Genomic DNA, 13,782 nt, shown 5'->3' on the forward strand with positions numbered 1-13,782 from the left:
ATAGGTAGGGTGTTTGATTAGAATTCAACAGGTTATAGGTTTGAATCCTGGGTATGGTAGTTTGAGATGTGTTATTTAATAAAGTATGTTGTTCTGACTGCCGGCATCCTATCACCTGGGATATCATACTAAATAAATGGAGTTGATCAAATTTTTTTTTTTTTTTTAACTAGGGACAATTTCCAGATACTTCCCTTTATAACTGAGATTGCCCCCTGGAACTTCACATCAGTTGACAACTATGCATGAGTGGGCAGTGCTTGCCCTGGATCTGTCCACCCATTTATGTGCCGCCATAAAATAAAGCATGACTAACAGTTATCCTGGGCGTACACTACACAATTATCTGTCAGGCTATCTATCCAGTCTGGATGGTTGGAATGAAAATCTGGTAATGGGATAGGAGCAAATGTCAATTAACCATTTGCTCCCAAACACTAGAAAAGTGGTCAAAAATGGTCATTACACAAATTGGTTAAACCCAAAATTTAACCAATTTGTTTAGGGGACCATTTTTGTCCATTTTTTAGTGTTTGAGAGTAAATCGTTGATGGTCATTTGCTCACATAGATAACCGGATTTCTATTCCAACCAGCCAGTGTTGGAGAGATGGTCTGCCAGATTACATAATGCATACCAGAGCCATAACTAGACTTTTTGGTGCCCTGTGACAGAGAATTATATGCCCTCCCCCCCATTTTTGCAATATGGACAAAAGGCGCATGCCTTGTGGGGAAGGGGCATAACAAGATTGGTCTCAGAGAAAGCACATGAGATATGAAGATATATCTAGTATACTTGACACTCAATGGTTTGTGGTATTGCAGGGGTGCCCTCCTTAAATGCATATACAGTCACACATGGCATGTTTGTGTAAATGGCATATCAGCAGTCAGCACTAACTGGTGACATGCCATTTGTACAAGTAAGCCATGTGTGACTAATATATAAACATACTTTATTAAATAACACCTCAAACTATCATACCCAGGATTCAAACCTAAAACCTGTTAAATTCTAATCAAACACCCTACCCATTGAGCTACTTGATCCTGCATCTATTCTAACCTCCAAAAACAGATTCAGTTGCATTTTCCAGCGTGTTTTGTTTGCGCCTTTGCAAATGTCTTACATCGACAAACTTATTTAGTACTATTTTGCAAATAGGGTTACATTGTCGCAACATTGTGTTCCCTAATTGCTTGATTTTTTAAATGCAAAAATTGATAAAGACACCTGATAATTGCTCTGTGGAGTCTTCTTTTGTGTCTACTTCTTATCTACATTTAATTCCCTACCTATAATCAAGGCATTTTTAAATGCTGGGTGCTGCCAGGACGTGAGGCCTACCTAGTCTTTAGATCTGAATTTGAATGTACTTGTGAACTAACTTAATTTCCTACTTCTAAATTCATTCCTAAATTCACTACTTACATTAATCCTGTAGTTGGGCATTTTGAGCCTTCAATTGTGGGCATTGTTTTGTGTCCAGACCAGCAGCTGGTGGTGTGCATTTGCTGGAAAGGCATCGAAGACCTCCGATATGCTGCATCTCCTGATGTGTGTCTGCCTCAAGTGGCTGTCAGCAAATGCATGCTAGACACCCCATTCCAAGCTGATTGTGACATCACGGAACATGCATCATAGAACAGGCATGCTAGAACATGGGTCTTCAACCTGCGACCCTCCAGCTGCTGTGGAACTACATATCCCAGCATGCCCTGCCTCAGTTTTAGCATACCTTAAAAGCAAAACTGTGGCAGGGCATGCTGGGATGTGTAGTTTCACAGCAGCTGGAGGGCCACAGGATGAAGACCCATGTGCTAGAACCAAACCGCAGGTACATTGAATGCTAGCAAGCTGAATGTTTAAATCCTTTTTGTTCCGCAGCATTCCAATGCGGAAGATTCCATGGAACCAGAGATTATTCCATTGAGAAGGACATGCTGCCTGGATGACTGCACTGTGCAAATTAAATCACGGAGCCAGTTGGCTTGTGGGTGGCTCTGGTGACTGGGTGGTTGGGTGGGCGGTGTGTCGGAGGTGGAGCACATGCAAATGAATGTGTATCATCCAGCTAGTGAGAGAGAAAACTCATGTAGGAGTGTGCCTGCTTGTCAGTGAGTTATGCACCTTGCCAGACGTCAAATCTACATGGAGCAACTGGAGGGGACAAGAGCAGGTTTGGAAAATATAGACAGAAGAGCATATATGCTGGTGCATTCTCCATGATTGTGTCAGCTTATGTTTTGGTGCACTGCACTTTCCTCCACTAAGTTTTAGCCATTTTGTTTAAACGCAAGTGTAGTTGCTTCTCGCTCTTTTGGCTGTGATATTGTATTGTGGTTGAAGAGTCTGCTGGAGGGATTGTTTTCTTCATTGGCGAGAGACTGAAGATATTCCAGGATGGAAGGCTTGGGAACACTATCCGTTTTTCAGTTGTGGAAGAGTTGAAAGACCGGATTGGACTACATTCTATAGTAAAGGGTATCTTTGTATTTATTAATCCTCCCTTTATATGTGTCTGTCTTTCAATAAAGCTTTGGGCTTGTGATTCCGTCACCCTCTTACACTCCACACCCATAGCCTTATTAACTATTGTATTGTTTAAATGTATAGTGCAGTTCATGATTTATAGTGTAGGCTGACCTGTGCTGTAGTTCTTGAACTGTACTATACCGACAGCATTTGTATTGTGTTTTGGCTGTGCTGCAACACAGTACTTATGTGTGTAATGTTTATGTATGTTTTTTTGCTTCTTTATGTCAATAAAGACTGCTTTTTCAATCCAATATCTGAAAACAATCAATGTTTATCTTTGATGGCAATAGAAGTGGTATGATATTTGCTGCTTTTGAAAGGCAATATCTGATATGTCCCCTATCTGGGAACCATATATTAAATGGCTTTTCAGAAAAGGGAGATGGGAGAAGAGCTTTCAGTACTTGTAGGACCGATGCACATTTCCTATTCTAGCCTCCAAAAACAGATTCAGTTGCATTTTCCAGCGTGTTTTGGATGCTCCTCCTCCTCTTCTGTTTCCCCACTGCAATTCACTTCTGCCCCTTCACACCATTTATACCCCAGCACTCAACCCTGCTCTCTCCCTCCTCTGCCTGTCTCCTCACCTCTCCTCCACCAGTATCATACTGCACTCCCTCCCTGCCTCACTCCTGCAGTCTCCCTTCCTAGCCAAGGCCCCAGCACCATCAATTCACCCTCTTTATCCCTTCCTTCCCCATCAAGCTTACCTCAACGCCATAGCAATCCAGATAATCTCATTCACATCTCTCCAACAAACTCATACCCCCTATCCTGTGCACTCTGGAATGCCAGATCTGTTTGCAACAAATTGACCCCCACTCACGACCTCTTCATATCCAACTCCCTGCACCTCCTGGCCATTACTGAAACCTGGATTACACCCTATGACACCGCTTCTCCTGCTTCTCTCTCGGCTGGGGGCCTTACATTCTCACACACACCCCGACCTGGGGGTCGTCATGGGGGTGGTGTTGGGATCCTTTTACCCTCAAGCTACACATACCAACTTATACCTCCAGAACCATCTCTTACATTCTCTACATTTGAGGTCCATGCAATTCGCCTCTACCAACCCACTAATCTTCGAGTTGCTGTCATTTACCGTCCACCTGGCATTTCCTCTAAATTCCTCGACAACTTTGCTTCCTGGCTACCTCACTTCCTCTCTTCTGACATTCCCACCATTATCCTAGGTGATTTCAACATCCCTATCGATAACCCCACAAAACCACCTGCCTCTAAACTCCTTAACCTCACATCTTCACTTGGTCTCTCCCAGTGGACCAGCTCACCCTCCCATGTGAACGGGAGCTCACTGGATCTGGTTTTCACTCACCGCTGTGTTATTTCTGATTTCTCCAATTCCCCTTTTCCCCTCTCTGACCACCACTTGCTCTCATTCAACTTATCTATCTCTGCTCCCCCATCTCTCCCTCCTAAGGCTACCATCACTAAGCGTAATATTGAGGCTATTGACACCTTATCCCTATCCTCCCTGTTTGACTCGCTTCTCTCTCCTCTTCTCTCTCTCACATGCCCTGAACAAGCCACATCTCTATACAATGCATCTCTTACTTCAGCCCTTGACTCTGTTGCTCCGCCAACCACTATTCACCCTCGCAGATCAACACCTCAACCCTGGCACACCAAATGCACCAGATATCTACAAAAATGCTCACGTACTGCCGAGCGACACTGGAGGAAATCACGCTCTCAAGCAGACTTCCTCCATTTCAAATTCATGCTCTCATCCTTCAGTGCTGCCCTTTCCCTTGCTAAACAATCATACTTCAAAATCCTCATCTCTACCCACTCTTCCAACCCTCGGCGCCTCTTTGCCACTGTTAACTCCCTCCTCTGCCCACCACCACCTCCTCTCCCTTCCTCATTGTCTGCTCTTGACTTTGCCACTTACTTCACATCCAAGATTGACTCCATACGTCAGGACATCACATCCCACCAGTCCAGCAACCAGCCACCACCCATCCTTTGCCACCCCTCCCCTACCCTCTTACCAACTCTGACATCTTTCTCCCTAGTATCTGGTGAGGAAGTCATGGCCCTCATACACTCCTCCCCCCCCCCACAACCTCCCCACTCGACCCTATCCCCTCCCACCTCCTTCGCTACCTCTCCTCTTCTGCCTGTTCCCATCTTGCCCACCCTCTCAATCTCTCCCTCTCATCAGGCACTGTCCCCTCTGCCTTCAAGCATGCTCTTGTCTCCCCTATTCTTAAAAAACCTACCCTTGATCCTAACACTCTCTCCAACTATCGACCGATCTCTCTCCTCCCCTTTGCCTCCAAACTTCTTGAGCGTATTGTCTATAATCGCCTTACTTTCCTCTCACTCACTGCTTGACCCATACCAGTCTGGTTTCCGCTCTCTCCACTCCACTGAAACTGCCCTCACAAAAGTCTGCAATGACCTCCATGCCGCCAAATCTAAGTGCCACTACTCTCTGCTTATTCTTCTTGACCTCTCTGCTGCTTTTGACACTGTGGACCACCCTCTTCTTCTGCAAATCCTTCACTCTCTTGGTCTACGTGATACTGCCCTCTCCTGGCTGTCCTCCTACCTCTCCGATCGTTCCTTCTCTGTCTCCTCTCATGATGCTACCTCGCCCCCACTTCCACTAACTGTTGGTGTCCCCCAAGGTTCTGTTCTTGGGCCTCTCCTTTTCTCTCTCTATACGTCCTCTTTAGGTGAACTCATTAGTTCTTTTAATTTCCAGTATCACCTCTATGCTGATGACACTCAAATCTACCTCTCCTCCCCTGATCTCTCCACGGCTCTCCTCACTCGTGCCTCTAACTGGCTTTCTGCTATCTCTTCCTGGATGTCCCAGCGCTTTCTTAAACTCAACATGTCTAAGACTGAGCTGATCATCTTCCCACCCTCCCGCACAACCTCACCTCCCACAATCTCATTATCCATTGATGGCACGACTATCTCCTCTAGCCCCCAAGTACGCTGTCTTGGTGTAATCCTTGACTCTTCCCTCTCCTTCAAACCACACATTCAGCACCTCTCACAAACCTGTCATTTTCATCTCAAAAACATTTCCAGGATCAGACCTTTTCTCACCCAGGATGCCACTAAGATCATTATTCACTCACTGATTATTTCCAGACTGGACTACTGTAATCTCCTCCTAACTGGCCTCCCTGACAATTACCTCTCTCCACTCCAGTCTATCCTCAATGCTGCTGCTCGGCTCATCTTCCTCACCAAACGCACTACATCCACCTCCCCTCTCCTACTAGCCCTTCACTGGCTTCCCTTCCCCTTCAGAATCCAATTCAAACTTCTCACTCTCACTTACAAAGCTCTCACCCAATCCTCTCCCATTTACATCTCTGACCTTATCTCCCTTTACTCTCCCACCTGTCCTCTTCGCTCTGCTAATGCACGCCGCCTCTCCTGTCTCCTGATTACTTCCTCCCACTCCTATCTCCAAGATTTTTCACGTGCTGCTCCCTTCCTTTGGAATTCTTTACCTCTCCCCCTCAGACTCTCCACCTCTCTACAAAACTTCAAACGGGCTCTCAAGACCCATTTCTTTACCATACCCAGCCAAATCTCATCCTAACCCCCTGTTCCATGCTCTCTATGTACCCCATCTGTGTCACCCCTGTCTGTCTACCCCTACCCCTAGAATGTAAGCTCTCACGAGTAGGGCCCTCTTCCCTCATGTGCTCACCCTTTTCTACTTTAATAATTCTCAACTGCCCAAATCACAGTTTTTGGGCCACCTGGAACTTATCTCTGTCATTTACTGGTGTAGTTATGCTTAGTTACCCTGTACTTGTCCAAAATTGATTTCAACTGTAAGTCACTGTTTTGATTATGTGCATATGTACTCTGTAATTGGGCGCTGCGGAACCCTTGTGGCGCCATATAAATAAATGATAATAATAATAATAATAATGCGCCTTTGCAAATGTCTTACATCGACAAACTTATTTAGTACTATTTTGCAAATAGGGTTACATTGTTGCAACCTAATTGCTTGATTTTTTAAATGCAACAATTGATAAAAACACCTGATAACTGCTCTGCGGAGTCTTATTTTGTGTCTACTTCTTATCTACATTTAATTCCGTACCTCTAATCAAGGCATTTTTAAATGCTGGCGGCTGCCAAGACGTGAGGCCTACCTAGACTTTAGATCTGAATTTGAATGTACTTGTGAACTAACTTAATTTCCTACTTCTAAATTCATTCCTAAATTCACTACTTACATGAATCCTGTAGTTGGGCATTTTGGGACTTCGATTGTGGGCATTGTTTTGTGTCCAGACCAGCAGCAGGTGGTGTGCATTTGCTGGAAAGGCATCGAAGACCTCCGATATGCTGCATCTCCTGATGTGTGTCTCCCTCAAGTGGCTGTCAGCAAATGCCTGCTAGACACCCCATTCCAAGCTGATTGTGACATCACGGAACATGCATCATAGAACAGGCATGCTAAAACATGGGTCTTCAACCTGCGACCCTCCAGCTGCTGTGGAACTACACATCCCAGCATGCCCTGCCTCAGTTTTAGCATACCTTATAGCAAAACTGTGGCAGGGCATGCTGGGATGTGTAGTTTCACAGCAGCTGGAGGGCCACAGGATGAAGACCCATGTGCTAGAGCCAAGCCGCAGGTACATTGAATGCTAGCAAGCTGAATATTTAAATCCTTTTTGTTCCGCAGCATTCCAATGCGGAAGATTCCATGGAACCAGAGATCCTTCCATTGAGAAGGACATGCTGCCTGGATGACTACACTGTGCAAATTAAATCACGGAGCCAGTTGGTTTGTGGGTGGCTCTGGTGACTGGGTGGTTGGGTGGGTGGTGTGTCGGAGGTGGAGCACATGCAAATGATTGTGTATCATCCAGCTAGTGAGAGTGAAAACTCATGCAGGAGTGTGCCTGCTTGTCAGTGGGTTATGCACCTTGCCAGACGTTAAATCTACATAGAGCAGCTGGAGGGGACAAGAGCAGGTTTGCAAAATATAGATAGAAGAGCATATATGCTGGCGCATTCTCCATGATTGTGTCAGCTTATGTTTTGGTGCACTGCACTTTCCTCCACTAAGTTTTAGCCATTTTTGTTAAGCTCAAGTGTAGTTGCTTCTCGGCCTTTTGGCTGTGATCTTGTATTGTGGTTGAAGGGTCTGCTGGAGGGAGGGATTGCTTTCTTCATTGGCGAAAGACCAAAGATATTCCAGGATGGAAGGCTTGGGAACACTATCCGTTTTTCAATTGTGGAAGAGTTGAAAGACCGGATTGGACTACATTCTATAGTAAAGGATGTCTTTCTATTTATTAATCCTCCCCTTATATGTGTCAGTCTTTCAATAAAGCTTCGGGCTTGTGATCCCCTCACCCTCTTACACTCCACACCCATAGCCTTATTAACTGTTGTATTATTGTACAGTTTAAATGTATAGTGCAGTTCATGATTTATAGTGTAGGCTGGCCTGTGCTGTAGTTCTTGAACTGTACTATACCGTCAGCATTTCTATTGTGTTTTGGCATTGCCGCAACGCGGTACTTATGTGTGTAATGTTTATGTATGTTTTTTTGCTTCTTTATGTGCATCGGTCCTACAAGTACTGAAAGCTCTTCTCCCATCTCCCTTTTCTGAAAAGCCATTTAATATATGGTTCCCAGATAGGGGACATATCAGATATTGCCTTTCAAAAGCATCAAATATCATACCACTTTTATTGCCATCAAAGATAAACATTGATTGTTTTCAGATATTGGCTTGAAAAAGCAGTTTTTATTGACATTAAAAAAACATACATAAACATTACACACATAAGTACAGTGTTGCAGCACAGCCAAAACACAATACAAATGCTGACGGTATAGTACAGTTCCAGAACTACAGCACAGGCCAGCCTACACTATAAATCATGAACTGCACTATACATTTAAACTATACAATAATACAACAGTTAATAAGGCTATGGGTGTGGAGTGTAAGAGGGTGAGGGATTCACAAAACCGAAGCTTTATTGTAACACAGACACATATAAGGGGAGGGTCAATAAATAGAAAGATATCCTTTACTATAGAATGTAGTCCAATCCGACCTCTGTGCTCTTCCACAACTGAAAAACAGATAGTGTTCCCAAGCCTTCCATCCTGGAATATCTTTGGTCTTTCGCCAATGAAGAAAACAATCCCTCCCTCCAGCAGACCCTTCAACCACGATACAAGATCACAGCCAAAAGGCCGAGAAGCAACTACACTTGAGCTTAACAAAAATGGCTAAAACTTAGTGGAGGAAAGTGCAGTGCACCAAAACATAAGCTGACACAATCATGGAGAATGCGCCAGCATATATGCTCTTCTATCTATATTTTGCAAACCTGCTCTTGTCCCCTCCAGCTGCTCTATGTAGATTTAACGTCTGGCAAGGTGCATAACCCACTGACAAGCAGGCACACTCCTGCATGAGTTTTCTCTCTCACTAGCTGGATGATACACAATCATTTGCATGCGCTCCACTTCCGACACACCACCCACCCAACCACCCAGTCACCAGAGCCACCCACAAGCCAACTGGCTCCGTGATTTAATTTGCACAGTGTAGTCATCCAGGCAGCATGTCCTTCTCAATGGAAGGATCTCTGGTTCCATGGAATCTTCCGCATTGGAATGCTGCGGAACAAAAAGGATTTAAATATTCAGCTTGCTAGCATTCAATGTACCTGCGGCTTGGCTCTAGCACATGGGTCTTCATCCTGTGGCCCTCCAGCTGCTGTGAAACTACACATCCCAGCATGCCCTGCCACAGTTTTGCTATTAAGGTATGCTAAAACTGAGGCAGGGCATGCTGGGATGTGTAGTTCCACAGCAGCTGGAGGGTCGCAGGTTGAAGACCCATGTTTTAGCATGCCTGTTCTATGATGCATGTTCCATGATGTCACAATCAGCTTGGAATGGGGTGTCTAGCAGGCATTTGCTGACAGCCACTTGAGGGAGACACACATCAGGAGATGCAGCATATCGGAGGTCTTCGATGCCTTTCCAGCAAATGCACACCACCTGCTGCTGGTCTGGACACAAAACAATGCCCACAATCGAAGTCCCAAAATGCCCAACTACAGGATTCATGTAAGTAGTGAATTCAGGAATGAATTTAGAAGTAGGAAATTAAGTTAGTTCACAAGTACATTCAAATTCAGATCTAAAGACTAAACACAAAACACAAAATAAGACTCCACAGAGCAATTATCAGGTGTCTTTATCAATTGTTGCATTTAAAAAATCAAGCAATTAGGGAACACAATGTTGCGACAATGTAACCCTATTTGCAAAATAGTACTAAATAAGTTTGTCGATGTAAGACATTTGCAAAGGCGCAAACAAAACACGCTGGAAAATGCAACTGAATCTGTTTTTGGAGGTTAGAAAAGATGCAGGATCAAGTAGCTCCATGGGTAGGGTGTTTGATTAGAATTCAACAGGTTATAGGTTTGAATCCAGGGTATGATAGTTTGAGGTGTTATTTAATAAAGTATGTTTATATATTAGTCACACATGGCTTACTTGTACAAATGGCATGTCACCAGTTAGTGCTGACTGCTGATATGCCTTTTGCACTAAAACAAATTAAAATGGTAAAAGTTATTGTACTTTAAGTAAAAATAAAAGCTAAAATATCAATCCCAGTTTTGGATTACTTTAATGAACAAAAAAAAAATGCATATAGCAAAGGATAGTTTCAATCTGCCTACCTCTGGGTTATGGGCCCAGCATGCTTCCATTGCAGTACTCTGCTGCACATGTAAGTGCAAGAGATCCTGAAGCACTCACTCATCATGCGAAAGTACCAATGTGTTTCTTCATTGGTTGCTGGAAGAAACATCTTACAAAAACTCTCCAGATTATTGACTTTTTAAAGTTTTTCTAGGAAACGTTCTAGATGAATGCTTATTAATCTTTGTCAGTATGTACTTTTTGCAAAGTGTCTCTGTGGCGCAATCGGTTAGTGTGTTCAGCTATTAATCCAAAGGTTGGTGGTTCAATCCCACCCAGGGACGTAATTGACCTTGTAATCAGATTTTGGTGATATTTAAGTAGACAAGTCAAAATTGCAAACCCCCTCTTATGGTGTAGGGTACCTGGCCTTCTCTGATGTAATCAGAGTTAGATTTGATTAAGTGATTTTATAAAAAAAACAGCTAGGAAGCACAATTTAGCAGTGGGTTGCAGAGAAAAAGAAAAATGCTGGCAGAAAAATCCAATTGAGTGATTAAACAGCTCTTCATTTTCTGGGTTTATTTTTATGATAACAAATTTGTTCTCTGAAAAGTGTCCACAAAGCCAAGTATCTGATTAACATCTTTGTAGGGATGTTTTTTCACCTATTACTAAATTAAACTTGCTTCATTGGAAAGGCAGCAAGATGCATCCTCATTTCAATATCTACGGAAATAATACAGGTTGACACCAGGAAACATTAACGCCACTGCATCTTTGCTGTTTTCTCATGTGGAAGTCTGTTTAATGTGAAAACAAGGTGATATCTAATTAGCACACAGGTAAGGAATTAAGAAAATCTTTATTTAAGGGTGAAGATGTTTCTCACAAAATCGTTGCCCCAATGCATCATTGAAATTCAAGCTGGAAAGATGATTTTAATATATCACTTGTACATTTTGTATTGCTCTTCTGGTGACAATGTAGTTTGTTTTTGTCAATTACCATTTTAATAATCGGGTAAAGAAAATTAATTGGATTTTTGAAAGAAAACAATACTGTCAATATACTATTAAAACAAATTAAAATGGTAAAAGTTATTGTACTTTAAGTAAAAATAAAAGAGCAAAAATATCAATCCCAGTTTTGGATTAATTTAATTAACAAAAAAAAATGCATATAGCAGAGGATAGTTTCAATCTGCCTACCTCTGGGTTATGGACCCAGCATGCTTCCATTACAGTACTCTGCTGCACATGTAAGTGCAAGAGATCCTGAAGCACTCACTCGTCATGGGAAAGTACCAATGTGTTTCTTCATTGGTTGATGGAAGAAACATCTTACAAAAACTCTCCACATTATTGACTTTTTAAAATGTTTCTAGGAATCGTTCTAGATGAATGCTTATTAGCCTTTGTCAGTATGTACTTTTGCAAAGTGTCGCTGTGGCGCAATCAGTTAGTGTGTAAGGCTATTAACCAAAAGGTTGGTGTTTCAATCCCACCCAGGGACTTAATTGACCTTGTTATCAGATTTTGGTGATCTTTAAGTAGACAAGTCAAAATTTCAAACCCCCTGTTATGGTGTAGGGTATCTGGCCTTCTCTGATGTAATCAGAGTTAGATTTGATTCAGTGATTTTATAAAAACAGCTAGGAAGCACAATTTAGCAGTGGGTTGCAGAGAAAAAGAAATATGCTGGCAGAAAAATCCAATTGAGTGATTAAACAGCTCTTCATTTTCTGGCTTTATTTTTATGCTAACTAATTTGTTCTCTGAAAAGTGTCCACAAAGCCAAGTATCTGATTAACATATTTGTAGGGATGGTTTTTCACCTATTACTAAATTAAACTTGCTTCATTGGAAAGGCAGCAAGATGCATCCTCATTTCAATATCTACTGAAATAATACAGGTTGACACCAGGAAACATTAACGCCACTGCATCCTTGCTGCTTTCTCATGTGGAAGTCTGTTTAATGTGAAAACAAGGTGATATCTAATTAGCACACAGGTAAGGAATTAAGAAAATCTTTATTTAAGGGTGAAGATGTTTCTCACAAAATCGTTGCCCCAATGCATCATTGAAATTCAAGCTGGAAAGATGATTTTAATATATCACTTGTACATTTTGTATTGCTCTTCTGGTGACAATGTAGTTTGTTTTTGTCAATTACCATTTTAATAATAGGGTAAAGAAAATTAAGTGGATTTTTGAAAGAAAACAATACTGTCAATATACTATTAAAACAAATTAAAATGGTAAAAGTTATTGTACTTTAAGTAAAAATAAAAGCTAAAATATCAATCCCAGTTTTGGATTACTTTAATGAACAAAAAAAAAATGCATATAGCAAAGGATAGTTTCAATCTGCCTACCTCTGGGTTATGGGCCCAGCATGCTTCCATTGCAGTACTCTGCTGCACATGTAAGTGCAAGAGATCCTGAAGCACTCACTCATCATGCGAAAGTACCAATGTGTTTCTTCATTGGTTGCTGGAAGAAACATCTTACAAAAACTCTCCAGATTATTGACTTTTTAAAGTTTTTCTAGGAAACGTTCTAGATGAATGCTTATTAGTCTTTGTCAGTATGGACTTTTTGCAAAGTGTCTCTGTGGCGCAATCGGTTAGTGTGTTCAGCTATTAGTCAAAAGGTTGGTGGTTCAATCCCACCCAGGGACGTAATTGACCTTGTGATCAGATTTTGGTGATATTTAAGTAGACAAGTCAAAATTGCAAACCCCCTCTTATGGTGTAGGGTACCTGGCCTTCTCTGATGTAATCAGAGTTAGATTTGATTAAGTGATTTTATAAAAAAATCAGCTAGGAAGCACAATTTAGCAGTGGGTTGCAGAGAAAAAGAAAAATGCTGGCAGAAAAATCCAATTGAGTGATTAAACAGCTCTTCATTTTCTGGCTTTATTTTTATGATAACAAATTTGTTCTCTGAAAAGTGTCCACAAAGCCAAGTATCTGATTAACATCTTTGTAGGGATTGTTTTTCACCTATTACTAAATTAAACTTGCTTCATTGGAAAGGCAGCAAGATGCATCCTCATTTCAATATCTACTGAAATAATACAGGTTGACACCAGGAAACATTAACGCCACTGCATCTTTGCTGTTTTCTCATGTGGAAGTCTGTTTAATGTGAAAACAAGGTGATATCTAATTAGCACACAGGTAAGGAATTAAGAAAATCTTTATTTAAGGGTGAAGATGTTTCTCACAAAATCGTTGCCCCAATGCATCATTGAAATTCAAGCTGGAAAGATGATTTTAATATATCACTTGTACATTTTGTATTGCTCTTCTGGTGACAATGTAGTTTGTTTTTGTCAATTACCATTTTAATAATCGGGTAAAGAAAATTAATTGGATTTTTGAAAGAAAACAATACTGTCAATATACTATTAAAACAAATTAAAATGGTAAAAGTTATTGTACTTTAAGTAAAAATAAAAGAGCAAAAATATCAATCCCAGTTTTGGATTACTTTAATTAACAAAAAAAATGCATATAGCAGAGGATA

This window comes from Pseudophryne corroboree, unplaced genomic scaffold, assembly GCF_028390025.1.
Source record: "Pseudophryne corroboree isolate aPseCor3 unplaced genomic scaffold, aPseCor3.hap2 scaffold_1094, whole genome shotgun sequence".
NCBI lineage: Eukaryota > Metazoa > Chordata > Amphibia > Anura > Myobatrachidae > Pseudophryne > Pseudophryne corroboree.